The 24,570-nt window shown below is 35.0% G+C and overlaps 1 protein-coding gene across 2 annotated transcripts in view; it reads left to right on the top strand.

Moving 5' to 3' along the window:
- Nucleotides 1–24,570, top strand: part of RAB27B (RAB27B, member RAS oncogene family) — a 168,132-nt gene that overhangs the window by 25,503 nt on the left and 118,059 nt on the right. For both annotated transcript variants that reach the window (XM_081079006.1, XM_081079008.1), the window contains exons 2-3: nt 12,834–12,972; nt 13,105–13,178. The gene's annotated coding sequence lies outside the window, so the exon portion shown is untranslated. The remainder of the gene's footprint in view (nt 1–12,833; nt 12,973–13,104; nt 13,179–24,570) is intronic.

Here is a 24,570-nt window from a genome sequence, read left to right as displayed (position 1 = left end):
TGTACTTTCTACATATGCCTAGTCACTATAGTCATGAGTTTTATAGTCAAGTGGCAATGCATTTAATTTACAAATATTGAAGTGGTATTAAACTTTGTAATGCTAAATGGGACGGACATATTCTTTCCTAACAAGATCATAACAATGAAAGTATTGACTTTCACTGTAAAATTCTATTGGTTCTTCAATTTTTTTGGTGTTATCAGTATAAAAGATTTTACTAATCTTTATATTTGTATTCCTTTTCAAAAACCAGGCAAGTAAGATAAAATGGCACAGAGCCGTCTTTGTCATCTCGGAATAGCAGATTTCCTAAATAAGACACCAAAAGGATTAACTATAAAGAAAAAAATGATCAATTGGATTATATTAAAATAAAAATTACTCTTCAAAAGATATCTGTAAAAAATTAAAAATCAACCCACTGAATGAGAACAGATACTCTCTCGATATATATATATATATATATGTATATATACATATACATATACATATCTGTGTGTATACATATATATGTATATATGCATGTATATTATACTATATATATTTGCATAAATACAAATAAGAAACAAACTAACAATCCAATAGAAAATGGGCAAATAACTTCAACAGTTAGTTCACAAGAGAAGATTTAGACATTAAATCTATGAAAAGGTACTCAATGTTAGTAGTTTTTTTTTTTTTAAAGTGCAAGTTAATCCATAACTAGAGACCACTAAATAACCACCAGAATAGTCAAGTGAAAAAGACTGATAATACCAAATGTTGGCAAGGATGTAGAGTAAACTGAAGTCTTGTACACCACAGGTGGGAGTGAAAATTAGTAAAATACTACTTTTGAAAACTACTTAGCAATATCTTCTCAAGAATAACATGCAAAGCCTATAGCCAGGACTTTTACTTCTGGGTGTATACCTAACAGAAACATGTATGGATGCTCATTCGCCAAAAGACATGTAGAAGACTGTTCAGTGAAGCACTGTTTATACTACCCCTAAATTGGTCATTACCGAAATGACCATCAATAGTAGATTGAATAAATACATTCTGGAATGTTCACTTCGTGGAAAGTATTGAGAATGAAAAATCTGAAACTATAATAAACTCAAAATCATAACATTGAACAAAGAAGCAAGATACAAAAAAAATTACCAAGCATACAATTCCTTTTATATAAAATAACAAAATAGGTAAAAATAATAATTAGTTGTCAGATGTCAGGCTAATGGTTACCTTTTGAGGGGAGAGGACTTCATGATCTGACTACTGTTACTTGCTCGGCTTGTGGAAATTCATCCAACTATATACACAGAGGTTTATTTCCCTCTGCAACTAAGTGTGTAAGTGTGTGTGTGCAAAACATACCTTATGCTCAGTAAAAAGTTAAAACTATCTTAGACAAGAAGGATCTGAATAAAAAATTCCAGTAAAAGATTCACAAAATAGAGAAGTAAAATGAGGCATGTCATTTTTCCCTTTCACCTCTCTCCTCCCCCAGTTTTATTCTCTTTCTAGAAGTAATCACATAAATGACTGGGCATCCTTCCATCCCTAACCATGGCATTTGCATGCATATATATGAGGTTTGACAATTAAGTTCGCGAACTTGTTGCAACGATGTTGCTAACTTTTTTTGATATCAGAGGGATTATTCATTATGAATTTGTACCAACTGGACAAACAGTTAACCAAGTTTGCTATTTGGAAGTGCTGAAAAGGCTACGTGAAAAAGTTAGACAACCTGAACTTTTCGCCAACAATTCATGGCTCTTGCATCATGACAATGCACCAGCTCACAGGGCACTGTCTGTGAGGGAGTTTTTAGCCAGTAAACAAATAACTGTATTGGAACACCCTCCCTACTCACCTGATCTGGCCCCCAATGGCTTCTTTCTTTACCCAAAGAGAAAGGAAATATTGAAAGGAAAACATTTTTTTGGTGACAGGACATTAAGGGTAATACGATGACAGCTTTAACGGCCATTCCAGAAAAAGAGTTCCAAAATTGCTTTGAAGGGTGGACTAGGTGCTGGTGTCCGTACATAAATTCCTAAGTCACTCCTAAGTCACTTCAAAGGTGACTGTAGTGATATTCAGCCATGAGGTATGCAGCACTTTTTCTAGGATGAGTTCCCGAACTTAATTGTATGTATGAATAAGAGTGTTAAATTGTAAATTGAATTGTATTTTATGTATTGTTCCTTGATCAATAACATCAAGTTTCTCTTTAAAAAATATTTAGCAATATATGCCACAAATAAAGTATGACAGCAAGTGACTTTCCCTACCGTCTTGTCACTTATGTATAGAATCAATTTTTAAAATTTTTGACAATGTGTTGGACAAAACATGAGAACTCATTTCACTTATAATGTCCCAGATTTGCAATAAGGTTGAGCGTGTTTTCATTTACCTTATTTGTGTATCTTGTTTTGGAAATTTGCTGCCCATTTAATATGACCATTTTTCTATTAAGTGGCTTGCTTTTATTTTCTTTAATTTGATTTTGTTCTTTATTAATTATAGATGTTAATCTTTACTCTATATAGATTATATTTAATTTTTATATATTTAAAAATTTATATATAACTTTTATGACTTCTGGGTTTAGTGTATTGCTTAGAAAAACTCTTCAGATTCTAAAATATTCCACTATAGTATCTTTTTAATTCATTTTTAAATTTTTAATTACTTAATCCATTTGAATTTATTTTTGTGTATGGAATGACTGACTGACATCTTTTCCCCAAATGGGTGTGCCAATGCTAATTGTTGAATGATCTGTCATTTCTCAACTGATTTTGAAATTCTACCTTTATCATAAATTGCATTTTCATATTTACATGTCTCTGTTTTATTCTCAATTGTTCCATCGTGAAATGTGTAGATTTATGCACCAATGCTATAATTTTCCAAGTTAATCTAGTTTCATGGTGTGGTTTGATAGCTAATAGGGCAAGACAAAACTAATTATTATTTTCCAAATTAGTTTGCTAATTCTTATAAAAATTCTTTTGGTGATATTTATTGGCATTACATTTATAAATGAATATAGTGAGACTACTTATCCCTGCAATATTAAATTCTTTCAACACTGAAACTTAGTCTCTCTCACTCTCTTTTTTTCTTAATCAAGTCTTCATTTATGTCCTTTAGTTCTATAGTTTTCTTTATGTAATTCTGTAGTTGTTGCTCATTTCTAGTTGGGTTTATATGTAGGCATTTTATATAGTATTGTTGCCATTATGAATATCCATCTTAAATAACTCTTGGTTATGGAAGGTTTATAGGCTTCCTTGTGTAGCTTCTGAACACAGAGAGATGAGCGTCTGTTCCTCCTTTTACTGAGTGAGTCATTTCATGAATGACTTCGGGACCTTCCCACACTTACCTGACAAAAGCCACTGTTCAAGCCAAATTCTGCCTGAGCTCCACTTCTTTCATATGTGAACATCATTGTACATTTACTTTCCATCCTTGCCTACCTCACTTCCCCTTTCCCTTTCTCTCACCAGCCTGGGTTTTCCCTCCCAATAAATAATCAGTATTCAAGCTTTGCCTGTGTTTACTGAGAAACCTAGGTTAGTGCAGTGACCTCAAACTATTAAATCCCCATGGTTTTCAATATTAATAACTTTAAAATGAGGGGTTATTATGATCCTTTTGAGTTCTAGTGTGCCATTATAATTCAATCAGCAAAATTTTTGACGAAGGAAATAGAGCACAAAAGTGATCCTGATAGAACAGTCAAGATTTTTTGGAAAGATAAGGAAAATAAGCTAAAGCAAACTAGGGAGAACAGATATTTGTAAATGCTGTCCTGGCCTGATAACTACTAAAGAGGAAACGATTTAATCATGATTTTCCAAAGATTTGCTGTAATTGCAGTATTATAAATATAAATGTAAAAAGAAAGAGTAAGTAAAATTCTTGCAAAATATGTCACTGTTGTTGACAGAGTCATTGAAATAGGGAGAGCTTCATAAATCCATCCATTTGTGCCCCGGACCAGGACAATGTAGCTACTTCACTGTAGAAGACCAGGACTCCTTAGTCATTTTTAAACATAAAATAGTTTTTATATTAAAAAACTCCTTTACAGCACAGTGGATTCTATGAAGATTCAATTCCCAAGATGCTGATCTAGGTTCTTTCCAGCACACATGCTCTGTAGAAGCCCCTGAGCAATATGAGTTCGGTTTGGGGTAAGAAGGGAGACGTCCTGGGAGGTCATCTAACACAAAAGTTCTAGTGGCTGTCACACAAACAATGCGGGCTTTTCAGTGGAGTTTCAGTATGTGGATTTGAGACGTGGCTCTCCATTCTCTACACGTGGTGAGGTAGCATTCAGACACTCAGAGGTGGAAAGGTCTTACGTATCACCGAGTTGAGCCCTTTCACTTTACTGGTAAGGAAACAGAAGCCCAGAGAAGTGAAAGAACTTACCCAAGGTTATACACTGGACAATGAAGGACCCTAGACAAAAATTGCCTTCAACACAAATTCTTTTCTTTCCACTCCTTACAAGAAAATCTAGATAAAGCTAATGTTCAGCAAAACATACATGAATATGCTACTACACTACGCTGGGGAGTTTTTGGACTTCCTATAATAAAAAAAAAATTTCTTTGTCACCTGATGTACTTACATTCTATAGATAAAATTAATTATGAATTGGTAATTAATTATGAATTAGTAATTAATAATAAATATTAATTAGTATACTGTTCTTGTCCCTCTATCATCTGGAATTTTGTGAGTAAATAAATCTTTAACACTATAGAGAGAGGACAAAACAAAACCCACTGTTTAGTCTGTGTATAATCTAATGAACCAGAATATAATGAGAAGTCTTTACTGCTTCCAATCTGGAAAATGTCCTTAAGCTTAAGTACAGCTTATCCATCTGCTTTTCTATTGGTAAGTGCCACTCCACACACCACCTAGTCCCACGGATCAGCAGTAACTACCCTTGTGAAATCTAGTTGCAAAGAAACAGAGTCATTCCTGGATGGCTTGATGTATTAGTATTATATCTTGACTTGATGTATTATGAGGTATATATATTGTGCCTAATAGTACTTATGTTTAGGTGAGTAAATGGTGGTAACAGTGATACTATTAGAAGACCTGAATTTGTAATTCTCTGGCTTTTATTTCAATACTAGATGAATCACAAAGTATTGAACTACCTCAAGTCTCTCTTTCCTCTATTTGGTGAATGATCAGTTTGTTCATTCAGTCATTCATTCTATAATAATCTCCATTTTGTGGACAGTACAGTGACGATTCAAAGAAAAAGATGGCACAACGCATGCAGTAATTTAGTGTAAAACAAACAGCAAAATAAGATAATTTTAAAAGTCATTGTATAGAAAGTAAGTATCATATGACAGGTACAGGTAAAGATGTAATTATTATGGAGAGTTCATAGGAGGCAGATACATTTTCTGGCTGATGGGACAAAGCAAAAACTTTGTAAAAGAAACAACGTGAAATCTAGGCCTTGAAGAATGGGCATGATTTGATGGGTTAAACAGAGGGCATTAAGGCAAATGTTAAAAAGATATTATACATATAGAACTCACCAAAAATATATAAGGATTTAAAAACCCATGATTGGAGAAGAGAGAACAGTTCAATTTTTTAAAACTAACAGTTTGGAAAATAATCTCATTAAGGCAATTAGGGCCTGAAAGGTAAATTGGGGCCAATTTGAATAATATTTAATAGCAATGAAAGGAATTTTAACTTTATTCTGTAAGCAATGAAAATTCATTGCAGATTTATGAGCAGAAATTAATACAATTACACCTTTAAAAAAGAAAACAATCTGACAGGGGTATATAAAAAATTGAGGAAGATGTAACTATAAGAAGTACGCCAGTAAAGAAGCTACTTCAGCCTTTTAAGGTAGAAGTGAAATATGCCAGAATGAATGTAGGCCCTGGTAGCAGGATACTATGAAGCTGGGTATGAGAAGACATCAAACGTAGATGCTGAGAAAAAAGACAGCTTAGGCTGAAGTCAAGACCTGTTCTTGGGAAATTTCCACCAGGAAGATACTGCAGGGAGAAGAACAACTAAGAGGAAGAAGGAGCATATAGAGTGAGCAGACGTGAAGAGACATGGAGGGCCTCAGATCCAAGGAAAAAGAGGGTCAGTCTGTCAAAGGCCTGAGTGAGGTCAAGGAAGACTGAACACACGTCATTAATATTGTGATGAAGAAGTCATTCATAACCACCAAGAGTAAACAATCAAAAGTAGGCGGTAAGAATGTGTATGCAGTGGGGGAAGCGATTTCATCCAGAAGTTTCATTGCGAATAGTAGCAGTGATGTCTATTGGTGATATCTTCTGGGGGCAATTTGGCCACATGTTTCAAAGACTTATATAGTAAGTTTACTTTGATCCAATGATTTTACTTTTAGGATGGCTGTAAAGATTTGTGAGCCAAGGTGAACAGAACAGGAAAAATCGGATATAGTCAAAATATATGATAATGAGAAATTAGTTAATTTAGAATACATTCATATAAAACATTATATAGCCATTCAATTGTGTCTTTTAGCAAGGCTTGGCACTTTTACTCTCAAAGGTGCAAAATAGTTTTATGGTACAGTCTCCATCACAGCTGTTTAACTCTGTTGTAATAGCTATAGGCAATATATGAACCAATGAGCATGGCTCTGTTCCAATAAAACTTTATTTACGAAAACAGGTGACAGGCTGGATTTGGCCTACAGGTCATGATTTGCCAATTCCTAGTATATCTGAATATTATGTAATGAATTAGAGACAATGTTACAATATTAACAAAAATAATTAACAACATGAAAAAATGACAGGCTTTAAAATGATATCTAAAATATTTCTAATTTTGTGAAATACAATATTTGTATATGTGTCTGTAAACCAATCTTTAAACAGCATGTACATTTGAGCACTGGCATCACAGTGAATTTTATTATATACTTAGTGCTTATCTGTATTTTCTACAATAACAATGTATTACTTTTTTTTTGTAACCAGTGGGAAATGCTATTTTATTTGAAATTTTGTAGTGAGAGAAGTGAAATGCGATTACCTATTGAAATGGTATACTAAATAATGTTTGCAAAGTGAAAATCTATCTGGTCTTCATGAGAAATTGGAAAATTCCATCCATCCATGAATTCTGAATTAATGGTGAATAACCTGAAAAGCCTCTCTGTGAGCTATGCCTTTGGAAATCAGCAGTCATAGCATGACTAATCAGCACTTGCTCAGAGGAGCAAGGTCAGTTTGCGAAGACTGTCTCTTAACAAGGTGAAAAGATGTGAGCTATGATAGATAGGAGTGGTGTTCGTCCTATGTGATGACCAGGAACCACGCTTCCCTTTTCCCAATACCAAGCTCACCTGGCTCAGTAGCTTTCCTGCTTTTTCTCATTTGTTCCATGTCGTGATTCCAACGTGCTGCTCTAATATCTTTGCACATGCTGTTTCCTCTGTGTGGAATAGGATTTTTCTCTCTTTGATTTCTCTCTCTCTTTTTTTGTACTTCTTTTTTTTAATTTTTAAGTTTTAAAAATTTTATTATTAGTTTCAGGTGTAAAAAACAATGTAATAGTTAAACATTTATACCCCTCACAAAGTGTTAACCTCCCTCCCCCAACCTACTACCCCTCTGACATTGCATACAGCCATTACATTTCCACTGATTTCTCTTTTAAGAAGATGCATATTATTTGCTACATTCAAAGGATTAATGATAGAGGTATGTAAGATAAAGAACATAATAATATAATCAATGCCCATAAACCCAAGAATTAGATCATTACTAATAGATTGTATGTTATGTTTCACCCCATATCTCAGAAGTGATTACTAGACTAATTATGAATTCCTTGCTTTTTATAATGTATAGTTCTATCACATTTGCTTGAATGCTTATATTGTTTAATTCAGCTACTTTTTTATCTCTATAAATACTATATCATGTTTAGTCTTCTGGGATTTATTTTTTAATTAATAATATGTTTCCAAAATTTGGTTGTATATAGGTTAAGCTTATAATTTTTACTGCTGTATATTCTTTGCGTAAATGGAGCACAGCTGGTTTGTCTAGTCTCCTTTTCACATCTATTTAAATGCCTCACGTTTTCACTACTCAAACATTGCTGCCATGAGCTTTCTTGTGGGTATCATCCGATAACAGGATTACTGGATTGTAGGGTATTTGTTTTAATTTCGTTTATAATGCTAATCAGATTTTCTGTGTCTTTTGAATCAATTTTGATAAATTACATTTTCCTAGGAATTTATATATTTTCAAGTTTCCAAATCTACTGGCATAAAGTTGACCATAGTTTCTCTTTTATGTTTCACCTCTACTTTATCGGCCATTGTGTCTTTCTTGTTTTTATAATCTTATTGGGGCATAATTGACATACAATTAACTGTACATATTTAAAGTGTCTAATTCAGTGGGAATCTACTTCTCAAAGAGTAATTGACTAACACTGCTGACTGCTGTGCACAGCATTTGGGCCCAGGTCACACTTCGCACAGGCTACTCCTACCCAGCGACCAGGTGTAGCAAGGAACTAAGGGAGGCCTATTCCTGCGAGATGCAGGACTCCACTGAGAGGCCCTGAGAATTCCGCATCAGCCTTGCCAAAATTTCTTAGAACTACACTCTAGTCTAAGACCTTCCTGTTTTCCATCCTGCTTCCTTTACTTTCCTGCCTCCTACCCCTGGGTCAGTTCTGCACTGTGGTCTGATGGCTCTCCCAGCCTCCTCTGCCTCCGCTCCCCATTTCTCTCACAGGTTTCCCCCCATTAGATCTGTTGCATTCTGGTCCTGTTGTGATATCTACTTCTTGAGGACAGGCCCTAACACAGTGAGTTTTGACCTATGTAAACACTGTGAAATCATCATCATAATAAAAATAATGAACATGTCCATCATCTATCATTCCCAACAGTCCTCTTGCCCCTTTGTAATCCATCTTTTCTTCTATCTATCTCCATGTAACCACTGCTCTGATTTCTGCAACTGGAGATTAATTTGCATCCCTTAGCAGTTTTTATAAATGAAATCATATAATCTGCACACTTTCTTGTTTGGCTTTTTACAAAATTCAGCATAATGATTTTCAGATTCATCTATGTTGCTGCAGGTATTGATAGGTAACTCCTTATTATTGCTGAATAGTATTCTACTGTATGGACATATCACTATTTGTTTATCCATTCATTTCTTCATGGACATTTTGGTTGTTTTCTATTTTCAATTATTACAACTAAAGCTATTATGAAAATTCATATAAGCCTTTTATAGTTATCATTTTTCTTGGACAAATACTTACAATTGGGATGACTGGGTTATACGATAGATGATGTATACATTTTTCAAAAACTGATTACTATTTTATAAAGTGTTTCTAAATGGGTTTTGTGCCTTCTCTCCTTAACTTGAATCACTCTAGCCAAATATTAATTTCATTAACTTTTTCCAAAAAACAAATGTTTTTGGATTTGTTGATTCTTGATGTTGTATATTTCTTTCTAGTGTAAATTTGTTTTCTATTTCATTGATTTCTTCTCTAATATTTATTGCCTTTCTTAATTTTTCTGCCTTTGTATTTGCTAATATGTGAACTGAAGACTATAAATTTATCTTTAAGTATGCTTTCATAGCCTCCCATATGTAGTGATTGTACATTTCTAATTATTTTTAAATATTTGTACTCATTTTCACTTTTGCCCACGAATTATTGAGAAGTGTGGCTTTATTTGTCAACTATGTAGGAATGTTTTATTTATCATTTTGTCACTGACATAAGCAGTTGCACTCTGGTCAAAGAACATGGTCTGTGTGATATTGATTCTTTACAAATTTTTGCAACTTGCTTTATGACCTTGTACATGAACAACTTTGTCCTATATTTGCATGAGAAGAAGCTTCATTCTCTGTTTTTGTCTATATCCATTAGATCAAAATTTTTATATTGTTTGAGTCTTTTTGATATCTGTCTATCTATCTATCATTCCATCGATCTGTCTATATCTGTATGGTGACATGTCTCTCAGCAGTCCTATTCTTTCTCCCTCCACCTGGTATCATCCCACAGATGACATGTCAGTGTATTTCTGAGACCCAGCCGTGGACTAGTGAAGGTTCCCCAGGAGGCTCTCCAACATTCATAAAAATCAGTAGCTACGAAGAGATGCTTGACAGAGGGGCACTGCCTCCCTCTTGGGCCAGTCACAGCCACTTCCATCTCTGAGGGTGCATTAGCACCTTTTGCTGCTGGTCTTTTCCTTTTTTCCTTTTTTTTAAACAACTACATTTAAAAAAAAAATTTTTTTAAGATTTTACTGGGGAAGGAGAACAGTGTGTATTTCCAGGACTTTATTGGGGAACAGTGTGTTTTTCCCACCCATCAGCGCTAAGTCAAGTAGTTGTGTCTATCTAGTTGTGCAGGACACAGCTCACAGAAGTCCTTGTGGGGATCCAATCGGCAACCTTGTAGTTAAGAGCATGGTGCTCTAACCAACTGAACTAATCATCTGCCCACCGCTCACCGGGAGCTCAGCAGCAGCTCTTTGTCTTCAATCTAGTTGTGGAAGGCGCAGCTCACTGGCCCATGTGGGAATCGAACCGCAACATTGCTCAGAGCTCACGTTCTAACTTATTGAGCCATTTCACCACTCCTGGTCTTTTCCTTTTTAAAACATAATCTCATTTCAGAAAACCTGCTGGATTGAGAAGTGAACAAAAATGCAATAGACAATTGAATCACAATTTGTGGGCTCAAGAAAGCAATTTTTTTTTCGTTGAGGCAAAATTACTCTAGTTCAACTTTCTAATGACCAGCATGGCTCCCTCTCTCTGCAGTTCTTCCCCAACCACAGTTATAACTGCTTGACCCACACATGACTTGAAATTAATCCAGCTGATTGATTTCTGGATGCTTTGATTTTAAAAAGCATCAGTGCCCCTCACTGTTGGGCTCAAGACTGACCATCAGCCTCTGGGTCTGTACTTTTGTGTGAGAAAATCCCTCCTTGAGTGTTCCATGGAGACAGTCTTACTTTAATCTTTGATCTTCGCTCTCTCTCTCCCCTCTTGGCCTCTGCACCTCTGAGCCTCAGCTTTATTGGCATACCTTGTTATTGGCCAGTAATACCTTGCTACTGGCTGCCATAAGTCACCTATTCAGTCTGGCAGCCCAGACCACCAGCCCCCTCCTTGCTCAGGAAGACAACGGCTCTTGGATGTTGGACCATTTTCCTACTGACTCCCTGACTATGTGAGGCTTTGATCCAAGGCCTGCAGTACCCACTTACTTGCCCTCCCTCTCTTTACCTGTGTTAGTATCTGTATTTACTCTGCTAACAGATCTTACTGGAGTTGACTTTCTAAATTCTGGTCCCTTCTGAAACATTCTTCCTACTGCCAACCAAACTCTATGTATTCGGGTGGGAGTTGGAGAGAAGAAACCACTGCTGAATTCTCAAACCCAGTCCCCAGCTCAATACCATACCCATAATGTCAAAACATAGAAGCCCCTAGCAAAAACAGCACATCTTAACTTTCAGTTAAGCAAATATTAGATGTACATGTATTTATACATATCTTATAGCAAATATTAGATGTACATATATTTGTTTGATTACATACATATTTTTTTCATACAATATCTTTCTTTACATTTAAATTATAAGCTCCTTAAAGGCAAATGTATAGCAGTTAACACAGTCCCTTAAATAAAACAGTTGCTCAAAAAGATCTGATAATTGAATTTAATCAGTTAAGAGTTAATTTCTGTACTTATTTTCTTTAGTGTAATTTGTCAGCTTAGTGTCCAGTTTATTCTTTCCACGAATATTTGCTGAGGACCTACTATGTGCTGAGCAATCTTCTAGGCTATAAAAGTGTTACTCTATCAAAGTAAATACAGCACATTCCCTCACAGAGATTATGTTGCAGTGGGGGAGTTAGACAATGTATTTAAAAATATGGGGTGGCTGGTTAGCTCAGTGGGTTAGTGCCATGCTCATAACACCAGGGTTGCCAGTTATTCCTGCATAGGCCGTTGTAAGCTGTGCCCTCCACAACTAGATTGAACACAACTACTTGACTTAGAGCTGATGGGTCCTGGAAAAACACACTTAAAATAAATTTTAAAAGGTTTGAAAAAATAGAAGAAAAAGAAATATGAATATTATGTGGGCAAAGGTGCTACAAAGGAAAAAAGTGAAGCAAATAAATAAAGATGAAAGGAAGTGTTATATGGAGTCTGGTATATTTTGCCTTTTAGAGAAAAAGCTTCTGAAATTCTATTTTTGTTTGTTTTTGCATTTATTTTGAGGTTTTTGAAACACACATGCCAAGCATGGGTTTTTTTAGACCTTTAACACTTTTTGCAAATGTAAGAAAAGATGTTTCAAACTTTAAAAAGTCCCCTACTTCTTTATTCCTTTTTCGCTTTACTTTTTAAATGTGTGTGTGTGGGGGGGGGTGGGGGGTGGGGTGGTGGAAGAAAATACACAGATTAGTCAATATAGTAGATGTGCGAATTAGTTTTCTGTCTAAATGTCTTCTGACTTGAACATTTCCAAAAGTACCATTTAGTTAACGGACAAGACCATCCTTAATCCTTTTTGGTTTCACCAAGCAGTGTCTGGAAACATTAGCAGACCCTGTTTACTAATTCGTTTTCCCAAACTCAAACCCCACCACCCTGATGCTTAACAAGCATCCCTGAAACACTCGGTGACACCCCTCAGAAATATCACCGGAAATAGGCTTCCCGGGGTTACCTTGTGCGTTCACCTGCCGCAGGCGCTAGGACCGCCCAGACGCCCGTCGCAGCCACTCTTCGCAGCGTGTCAGCGGGACTGAGCCGCCTTTGCTGTTACACAAGAGAGCAAGCAGCAGCTGTAGCAGCCCAGCATCCTTCCCCCTTCCGGTCGATTGGAAGGTATTTACTTGCTATTTACCATTCAGATTTTGTACACCGTCAATGCGCCTTTAGTGTTCACTTAAGCTGATGCTCTGGAATGTTGTACAGGACTTGTTGGGTTACTATATTATTTTATGTTAATTTCCACAGCTGATGGAAGCAACAGTGCTATAAAGAAATGGGCTAGATTCCCCAGAGGCTGAAATCTGGAGGCATTTGGAGGTGTAAGTACATCGGTCACAGATCTCTAACGTGCTGGTTTTGTTAGTTGTGTTTCTTGACCTTCTTCTTCCTCATTGAAAGAGGCAATGTAAGATGCCATTTGCATATTTCATTCATGAAGGAAAAGCACCAAGACAGTGACAGAAACCACTAATGATGGGCCTGAAACTCTACTTTGGAGTGGCTGTGGTTCCCTCCTCTAGCCTGTGGGTTTGCAAGAGGAGAAGCTGGATTTGCAGCAGAGTTTTGATGGGAAAGAGATTTTGCTCAGGGCGGCAGATGGCTTGCTTCTTTGCTTTCTGTTTTCTGTTTTCAAAGCTCAAAGATTGTCCTTTCTAATCAGTGCTGTGGTGCAGTGTAAGAATCTTTTTATGCTTTCTTTATTTCTGTGTTCCAAATACACTTACCGTAAATGTGGGCTGCCAGAAAGCTGTGAAACCATCCTGTACCTCTCAGTGTAAAGCCATTGAAGAAAAATCGAGTTTGCTTTCTCTTGGCCATACTATACTCAATACTACAATTAGTAGATTACACACAGAAACAATAATCTAAGATCTCCTTTCCTGTTCAACAATATTATCTGGTTACATGTGATAAGGGAGTAGTTTACTAGAAAACCCAAATGAAGATGACTCTATGGAGAAAAATCAGACATTCTCAATTTGAATCAATCAAAATCATACAAATCAATTGAAAATGCTTTTTTAGGGCCTTGATGCCAATTTCATGTATTAAATGTCTTTGAAAACTTTAAAGCTTTGTCATATTGTTAGTTTAGATTATTACCTTAGAAATTAGATCAAATTTAGGTATTTTATACAAAATGTAATAGGTAAACATACTTAAAAATGAATAAAATGTTGAGTCACATTTATGGTCAATTTATACGAAAGTTTAAGATATTAATTTATTTCAGGAAAGAAAATACCAAACTGAGACTTAGAGCAAGGAATCAATATTGAAAATGTGACTTTAATGAAAAGCATTTTAACAATAATTTTTAAAATACTTTAAATGTTTCAAAATTTAAGTACAGTATATTTGATATATTGATTTATCCTAAATGAGATTTCAAATTGTTTAAATATTAAACTTTTGAAAGTATACCTATAATTCTCCTAAAACTCTATTTTGCAAAAGAAAGAGGACACAGGAGATGAGGGAGGGAGGAAGGGTTAGTCTTATTTTATTGTTCTATACTTTTAATATTTTGAACATTCTGATTGAATATTTACTATGTAAATATGCTACTTATATTTTAAAATACGTAACAAAAATCACAAATGACTTTAACAATTAATTTGCAGCATCTCTAAATACAAATGATAGAAGTATATAAAAATCTATTAAGATTGCTATATATCTTAAGCAAGGAAAATCTTTTCTGAAGACAATGCCTTTTTTCTGGAGGAAGGTAGGGAAATCAGATTGGGGGTAGTAATAGACTTTCAATATTTTGTAAAGCAAAAGTAATTTTCTACATTTATTTTTTAGTTGGTATAACAACATACTACAACTCCATGAACTTTGTGTTAACAAAGTTTCTCCCTTTCTCTTCTTTTAAAAAAATGTTTCTATAATCCAAGTCTGGAAAGATGACTCAATTCTTCAAATTAATACTTAGTTTTGAAAATTTTTGCCCAACATATGATTTGCAGCTTTAGATTTCAGTTTTATGTCATACTCATCATACATGTCTCATCATAAATAATTTTAAAATAACTTCATTATATGTTGATTCTAGAGATTCATTGAATTTGATAATGATGGGGGTGGGGAACAAATCCCAAAAACGTAGATCATATTCAGAATTCGATATTCCCAGAATATGAACTTTCTTCTGGAATTTAAGTCCTAAAATTAGTCCACTGACTGGAACTACTTAACCAAAGACAGTGGGAAGAATGTACAATAGTAGCCCGGGGTTGCTGGCAAACAAGTGGGGCTTAAACTGAGGCGAAAATGCAAAAGGTAAAACTAATTTGTTAAAGTGTGAAAGTAGTGATTATCTGGTGATTTTAATCCCTGAGGATAATCCCTTAGACCTTGAAAAGTCTCGCTGCCCAGGAGATCCAGGCGAATATCATTATTATCTGGATTGAATAGATAATAGTAAGGTAGATAGCTCTAAAAAATTAATGTTAACATACATATTTTTATTTAAAAAGAGATTCAGCAAATAGCCAGTCTGGTCACATGGGTTTCCCCCTCAGCAGTTTTGTTTTTTCTTTTTCCCGAAAGAACAATATATTTCACATGAATAAGGTGCTTAGTAAAACATTTAAGAAGGAGGTGGGAAAAGACAGCTTTTACATTTTTTTTATTAGTTTCAGGTGTATAAAACAATGTAATAGTTAGACATTTACACCCCTCAAAAAGTGATAACCCCACCACCCCAATCTGCTACCCCTCTGGCATCATATATAGCTGTTATAATTTCACTGATTCTGTTCCCTACGCTGTACTCCACATCCTGTGACTCTCTATATATTAAATTGTAGTTGACATTCACTGCTATTCAGCTTCAGCTTCAGGTGTACAGTGCAGTGATCGGGCATCTACATCTTCTCTGAGGTGGTCTCCCTAATAAGACAAGTGTCCATCGGATACTCTACAAAATCTTTACAACATTATCAATTTGTTCCCCAAAATGTCTTTTATATCCCCATGGCAGTCTTGTGGTTACCAATTTGTGCTTTCTAATCCTCTCACCTTCTCCCTCATCCTCACCCCCTCCCATCTAGCAACCCTCAGTTTTCCCCTATGTTTCTGATTAGTTTTTTCATTTATTCTATTCTTTAGATTCCACATATAAGTGAGATCATATGGTATTTGTCTTTCTCCGTCTGACTTACTTCACTTAGCATAATGTTTTCTAGGTCCATCCATATCATTCCAAATGGTAAGATTTTATTCTTCTTTATGGCTGAGTAATACTCCATTGTATAAATGTACCACAATTTCTTAATCCAGTCATCTACCGATGGGCATTTCGGTTGTTCCCACGTCTTGGCTGTTGTGAATAGCGCTGCAATAAACATAAGGGTACATAAATGTTTTCAAATTAACCATGTGGAGAAAAGGGAACCCTCGTGCACTGTTGGTGGAATTGCAGACTGGTGCAGCCACTATGCAAATCAGCTTTTACATTCTTAAATCATGTGGAAGGAGCTAATGTGAAGGGAGAAAAGGAACATCGGCAAAACTTGTGCTAGCACTTCAGTTTACTTTTATTTTTGTTTTCTGAGCACCTCTGCTTTCAGTAAAAAAAGATGTCTCCTAGTAGAAGTCCCAGAAAATGCAATAAGGCAGCTGCATTTTCATGGTAAGCCTGTGGGAAGCCTTTAGTGTTTGTTGAGGGGTAAAGAAACAAATGTAAAGAAATGACAATCATTGATTTGTCCTGAATCAATGCTAACATGAGTTTTAAAAAATCTGTTGGTCGCATATACAAGCATGACTCCACAATAAATAGGAGTTATATCTAAGGAGAATTTCTTTGAAATCTAATTATGATTTTCTCTTGTTAAATAAAAGACTTAAAGGGAAAGGAAAGGGAGCATAATAGGGGTATGCCATGTCCACATCAATTATAGTTGTGTAAACCAGAAGGGATAAGTTATGTATTTTATTTTTTTGAAGTAGCAATAGGGGTAAACTATTATTCATATCATTTTGGGAAGAAAGTTTTCTCGAAAGCAATAATCTTGTCTCTTGAAACTGATTTCACTTACTAAGAAATAAGTTTGTAGGCCGGTCCGGTGGCTCAGGCAGTTGGAGCTCCATGCTCCTAACTCCGAAGGCTGCCGGTTCCATTCCCACATGGGCCAGTGGGCTCTCAACCACAAGGTTGCTGGTTCAATTCCTTGAGTCCCGCAAGGGATGGTGGGCAGTGCCCCCTGCAACTAAGATTGAACACGGCACCTTGAGCTGAGCTGCCACTGAGCTCCCAGATGCCTCAGTTGATTGGAGCGTGTCCTCTCAACCACAAGGTTGCCAGTTCAATTCCTCAACTCCCGCAAGAGATGGTGGGCTGCGACCCCTGCAACCAGCAACTGCAACTGGACCTGGAGCTGAGCTGCGCCCTCCACAACTAAGACTGAAAGGACATCAACTTGAAGCTGAACGGCACCCTCCACAACTAAGATTGAAAGGACAACAACTTGACTTGAAAAAAAGTCCTGAAAGTACACACAGTTCCCCAACAAAGTCCTGTTCCCCTTCCCCAATAAAATCTTAAAAAAAAATAAGTTTGTAGGTAAAGCAGAAAGCTTTTAAATATATGAGATTCAGACTTTGAGTATAAAAGGCCAATTAACAATATGAAATGTGTGCCATGCATTATTGATAAGCAAATGTATCCAAAACATTGTTTTAATTGTCCTTCCTGGTTCATATAACTATAACTGATGTGAACAAGAGACACCACTATATACTCTTATTTCCTTCCACTTATGTCTTTTATTGAAGAGGGAAGAAGTTAAAACCTCTAAGGAAACTTGATAAATATTAATCATGACTCCATAGATATTTAAGTTGCAAATAAGCTTTGCTATTCCCAAAAATATAGTGTAATAATTATAGTCTGCCCTTTGGAATCAGTGTAAAATTCTTTTAAAATTATTATTTAACTTATTACAAATTAAATGAACCAGAATATATCTGATAGGTACTAAAAATTAGAGGGGAGTGCTATGATAAAGAATGATTTGGTGGCTTTTTTGTGATTGTGTGTGTGTGTGTGTATGTGTGTGTGTGTGTTTATGTGTGTGAAAAAGTGACATATCATCAGGAATCTGACTACAAGAGGCAGCTAAGTAGTGAGTGGCAGTGTGCAATGACAGAAAGAGGGCAGACTTTGTGCTAATGTGCTGCAATTTAAATCCATCCTGTGTCATTCCTAAACCTTGAAATCTTGAGCATTTTATTCCCTTGATAAAACTTTATAGAGTTTTGAGAATAATGAGCTTTTCTATAAGATAAAATGTGGAGTGTCCGTGACAATAATTCAAGTGTCCATGGCTATAATGACTTATAGAATATTGCCTTAACTTTATGAATTTACTCCTTTGACTAGTAGTCAAATAAACAACTATTGACCTATTTTGTCACTCCTGTGCCCCTTTTGTTAAATTCTTTTGGTGATTCTATATCACACATGTTGAGGGAGAAAAGGCAGCCACTCCCACAGACAGCAGAAAGAGAGAGCATTTTTCCTGAATCTTTTAAAGGCCAAGTCTCAATTAGGAGCTGTGTTAGATGCAGTCATGGTAGATTTTTGATTGTCTCCTCAGAACGTACCGACATGATGGTAGATAGAGATTAATTACGGTGTTCCTTCCAGGAAATGCTGGACTGAGATGACCACCTCCAAGGAGGTTAGACACATGTCCCCTGGCAGGACCACTTACTAAACTTGGTCTGTCAAACAACTTGGTCTGTCAAACAACTTCTTGAAATGTTCAGTGAGATGAACATGGCACTTCCTAGTGCACAGCACAGGGTTCAGGCTCAAATTCAAGAAGCAAGTTCATTGATGAAGAAGGTAGTTCATTGATATTTATAGTGATTCACATTTAAACACTTTTGGAATTTTGTCATCTCATCAGTGTGCAGCCATAAAATACATGCCTGCCCACAAACAACCATGTGTATTCCATACGAGGATATTAAAAAAACAAAAAGTAAGTGGAAAATTTGCTATGGGTTGCCTTATAAATATTTGCCCCCTATTGATCTTCACAATGCAGTATCAGAGGGACAAAATGATTCAACAGTGTTTTCCCCAGTTACTTCAAAGGAAAATATTAATCCAGGATCATCAGCTAAATGTTCTTGAAGTTACTTTATCAGACAGAATCCAAAATAGAAACCTAAAACAAAAGCATGAAAGACACTGGCATTGAAAAGAGGCCTGGTTGGTGGTGGTGGTGATGAAGGCAAGGCCCTGGTAGGTCTAGATTTGATTTGGCCTAGTTTCTGACCTTGTAGGAGAAAAAGGAATCTTCCAGAGAGGCAGCCACAGACAAACTGTCAAACTCAGACTAAAATCTCTCCTTGTGCAAGACCAGGAAAGAGCAAAGGCCTTTGACGAGGTGACAAAAGTGGTGGAGAGGGTCAGGTAAGGAAGTAAAATTTAAGTTCATGAGATTTAGTGCTGCTAGTATTTAAATATATCTACAGATCTGTCATGCTGCATGTGACCTCGGAAATGTAACTTGATCTATTTAGGTCTCAGTTTGTTTATTGCAATGTATTGAACTTTAGTAATAAATTAATATCATTAAATGAGGAATAAATACAATACATGAATAACAGGTAGATAATTACTAAATTAAAGTTCGAGTAGCAATAATCATAGTAGGCAAATAGATTTTAAAGCAGAATTAGGATTTAAACAGGTTGTTAAATAATGATGAAGCATACAATTCACAAGAAAAATATCTATCCCGAACCTGTAAGTACCTAATAACATAACCTAAAATAGTATAAACACATATAAAGCAGAGAAATTGACAAATCCACAATCTTTACCAAAATTCTTTCAGAAAATTAGGATAGAGATTTTGAACAATGCAATTTATAATCCCAATCTAATGGTTTCGTATGAAACCTGCTACCAATAAAATTATTCTTTTTAAATCTATGTAAACATTCTTTTTATGCATAAAAATTTACTAACAATACAAAGCACATCTCAACAAATGACAGATCAATACCACACAGTTAATGTTACTTAATCAGAAATGTATGCAGTTCAAATTAGCCATCTATAAAACAAAAGACAATATAATCCAGACTTGAAAATATTTAAAACAGTGTCTAATCTTAAAATAGTTATTAATAAAAAAATAGTTATTAAATCTCGTTTGATCCCATTAAAAACTTCACTTTTATTCATGCATCTCATGGGATTATTTCTGACAAGGTATATTTTTTACCTTCTACCCAAGGATACTGTGTAAGGGTTTAGATAAAACAACCCGATTTCTGAACTGAGCACCCTTGAAATTTTCCCATTCAATCACATCTTCATGATAACCAAGTAAATAATTGTTTTTTAGTAAATCAGTGATTCTGATTCCGAAGTCAAATTTCTGCTGAGCCTACTCTCATAACTATTATGCCCTGTGGATAAATCTCATTTTCCAGGTTAGAATTAACTCATAACTGGATTTAAGATGGTCTATAATTGCAATATCCTTTATTTTCTTAGTACAGAAAATATTTTAATCACTGCATAAAATAAGTACGAAAAGAATTCATTATTGATGGAATACCAAAATGGTTTATCTGCATTATGAATATTGTAGGCGTTATATTTTTATCTAAACTGTTTTAATTATTATCTTGCCTTTCTTTTTAATAAACTATTTTTTAAAAACCTTAGAATAAAGAACTCTTTATGATCCTTAACACACTATTCCACTGCCCTTCTTTATAACATTTTAGTTATTTACAATTTTCCATTTGTCTAAATTCAAACTAGATCAAATTCCATTTCAAATCTATAGTAACTTTGCTCTCTGAAAAGGTTGAGGAGATTTGATATCTGAGCTTTGTATATGCTCTCTGATAAAGAATGACCTTATTTTTATGCATTGACAAAAAACAAACAAAACAACTCTAGGAAAGATATAAATTTTGTATCATTCTCTGTGTGTGTCAAAAGTTATCTATCTGTAGAACAGATGGCTCAATTAAAGACCAATTGCTCTTGGCAACATGATCATTTCATTTAAATGATGCTTTTTCATTTTGAATGGACCCCTTTAGTTGTTACTGCAATGAAAGACTTAGTATATTCCAAGTCTGCGCGAGTTCTTTTCTGAATCTTCAAGTTTCTTTTGTTTAGTAATATTCTATTTCAGTAATAAATTTAATTTGCTCAAACTTCAGACTTAGGATACTTAAAGTGAGTTTGGAAGGAACTTTTGAAATCTTGGTCCAACACCCCCAGTTCAGAGATGGAGATCCTTCCAAGTGGTCAAATCATTACCTGCCAGATGTGGAAGGAGAAGCCATGTCTTATAATTTTCAACCTGGCCTTATTGTATCAACATGTAGTTTGTTAAAGTACAATTTCAAAATGTAAAATCATAACTCTCGGGAAAATATCAAATGGACAGTTATAAAAGATTTTCTTTAATTCATTAATTAATGATGTATATCAGTACAATGTAATGACCAGTGTGAAAAGCATTAATAAAACTAGGTATCTAGTGAAAATGACAAAAACATAATCTTCTAAGGTTAGAATTAGAGACAGAGTAAAAAAGAGAAAGGTTTTTTTAAAAATATTTTTTAAAGTTAGAAAGTTAAAATGATGTCAACCATATTTCAGATAAATAACCACAATTAAATATTCCTCATGAACTCATTGAGTCCTGGTGAATAATCCTTGTTGTCATGGATCTGGGGCCAGGAGTCTGCTTTCATGTGATATGTCTGGTTCTGGACTAAAGGAGTTCAGGAAATCCTGACTCTTTCCACAAGAGCCTGAAAATTGTCTAAGCTATGTAGGTTTGGAGGCCATCCTTAGAGATCTGTTCTTTGAGGAAGGCTTTCTATGAGGTTCTGGAATTGTCCTATGTTGAAGACACCAATTCTAACCTATCATTTATAGCAGAGCCTTCAGGCAGGCATCTAGGAACAGCTGTTTGATGATACTGATTGGCTGTGGTTAATTTACAACAATAACGAATGGTGTCAGAATAGAGGAGAGTAAAGTTCTCAAATAGGTTTTCATAATGGCTTGACGAATGTTTTCCCTCGGGGTAAGAACATGTTATGGGAGACACTGAAGAATCTCCAGGGTCTTCCCCAAAAACCATCTATTAATAATTTCTGAAATATTTATATCAATTATGTTTTGCTTATACAAATTAGCCTAAGAAAGTTGGAGCCTCTCTTTTAATTTTATAATTCTTTCCATGCAACTCTTCCAATAATATTGGACTAATTAGTAATTTTGAAGCTGCCAAGCCAACCTGATCATTTCTAGAATTTTCTTTGTTTTTAACTTTAAAAAACAAAAATAACAAATCTTTGTGATTTCTCAGGTGCAGTCTGTTTAAGTCTGACATGACTCTGGCAAATATAAAATGAACACATGTAAACAATTTCATGTAACTTTTTAATTAATAAGGGAACCAGATGTTCTAATAGCTTCAGAGAAAATATGAGAAATTACGTACATATAGGCAATTTAACAAGGACATGTTACAATAAAATTATTAAGTCAAATTTTAAAACTCGCTAGTATCCAACAGACCATAAATTTTTGAATTTGCTTGTTCACTGAGGAAAAATTATTTGTGTATCTGCTGCACAAAATTCTACAAATTAACAGGTAATTTTATTAAGTGTGGGAAATTTAATAACAAAAAATGAGACAAACTAAATAGTACGTTCCTCTGGACCAGTGTCATCCAATAAGGCAGGTGTTAACTATTTAAATATGGCCATTAGCATTAAAACTCAAATTAATTAAAATTAAATATAATAAAACATTTAGTCCCTCGGTTGCACTATCCACTTTTCATGTGCTCAGGGCCATCCTGGCCAAGAGGCTGACATATTGGGCAGTAGTTTTGTCTTCACAGAAAGTTCTTTGAGACAGTGCTTTTCCTACCTAGACAATCGTCAGGTGGTCATGGCTCCTGTATGATATTAAAAGGATATGTTGTCAACATTTTTGCCTTATTTCCATGTTTCAGAGAACTTTTCTGACACTTTTAATTGTGATAGAATTTATAACCATCTGAAAGTACAATCAGACAGTAAATGCCTATCTGAACAGATTTAATATGTATCATGATTATGCCAAAACAGGATAGTTATGTGTAAGTAAACCAAATGATACATGATGTATTTTGGTAGTAGTATAAAAAAAAACTTTAGAGCAATGCACACTTTTTAAAAAATATAAAACTGCTGGGGTATATTATGTATTATTTGGTTTATTCAAGGTGATTCAATCAATCCTAACAAAACCACAGCAGTTGGGATATGGTGAATGATTCTGGTAAACCAGAGTGAGTCAAAACAGAGACTATGTGAGTCAGGGCAACTGCAGTATCTAAGGAAATTTGTATAGCTGTTTGCTTGACATAGAATTTTATTTTTCTGTGCTCAATTATGATAAAATGGAATTACATTTATCGCCGCAAAAGTAACGTGTATGTTAAACAGAACCTAGGTTTTATAATAACATTCCATAGTGCAGTAAGGAAATAGAACATTATCTAACAGAATGCTATTTAAAAATTGTGAAGATTACCTTTATAATAAAGAGCTACTTTACCTTGGATTTCTCGTTAACAAAATGAAAGCATTGTTTCCCTGAATTTCGTTTAATTTTTATCATTTATTAAACAAATAGTTCTTAGGTGCCTGTTATTCAAGCAAAATAGAAACAGTGTCTACCCATATGGAGGGTGCAGACTGGTAATGCAGACAGAAAATAAACAAATAACATTAATGACCAATGTTGTAAGTTTTATGAAGAAGTACTATGACAGCCTAGGAAGAGAACCCTTTCCTAGTCTGCTGGGATAGGAGCTGGGTGTATATTTGGAAGGATGCTGTCATGAAAGGCATCTCCACAAAAATGACATTTAAATTAGGATCTGGAGGATAAGTAGGGATTTTCTAGGTAAAGGAGAGTTGTGGAGTGAGTGGAGTAGGAAATTTCATCAAGGAAACATGTAGACGGTCCTTGGCCTAGGAGGTAGCACGAGCATTTCAGTTTTTTATTGGATGAAGCTTTAATGACTTGAAAGAACTCTTTTAAATATTATTTCCTTTTTTGTTTTTGGCAAAAAGAGAAAGAGCATATAGGTACAGGTTACTTTCTTATATCAAATTGCCATCAAGGAAACATACGTATAAGTACACAATATCCTAGTGACTAATTTCTCATTCAAAATTGCCAAAAATGTTTCCCTCTGTGAAAGAAAGCTGCCCATGTAGTCGTCATCTTGACCAAAATGGAAGAGGTCAGCTTCTAATCTTATCATAATTTACTGGTTCACTGTGGACTCTCTGGATTGTCTCATGCAAACAAAGTTTCTTTCTTGTAATTAATAGTCAAGCCTTGGATAGATTCATTGACTTTAGGCATATGTAGCTACAGGTGCCTAAGTAATCAGAGAAAGGGTTACTCTCCTTGCCTGGTAAAATCACCACAATTTTAATGCTCAAATAATTAAACCTTTATTTATAGTATCAATTATAGATAATCTACATTCAGATATCTAAAGGACATTAAATTTGATTGCAGAATTTTAGATTAGCTAATGAATAGATGGATCAAAATTTTATTTCTGAACCTTATCTGGAATATTGTCTTGGTGTTCTTTCTCCCTTTCCACACACACTTCTCATGATGTA

Source organism: Rhinolophus hipposideros (assembly GCF_964194185.1).
Source record: "Rhinolophus hipposideros genome assembly, chromosome: 17".
In the NCBI taxonomy this organism is placed as follows: Eukaryota; Metazoa; Chordata; class Mammalia; order Chiroptera; family Rhinolophidae; genus Rhinolophus; species Rhinolophus hipposideros.
The sequence above is the reverse complement of the archived record's forward strand: the minus strand, read 5'-3'. Positions and strand labels throughout refer to the sequence as shown.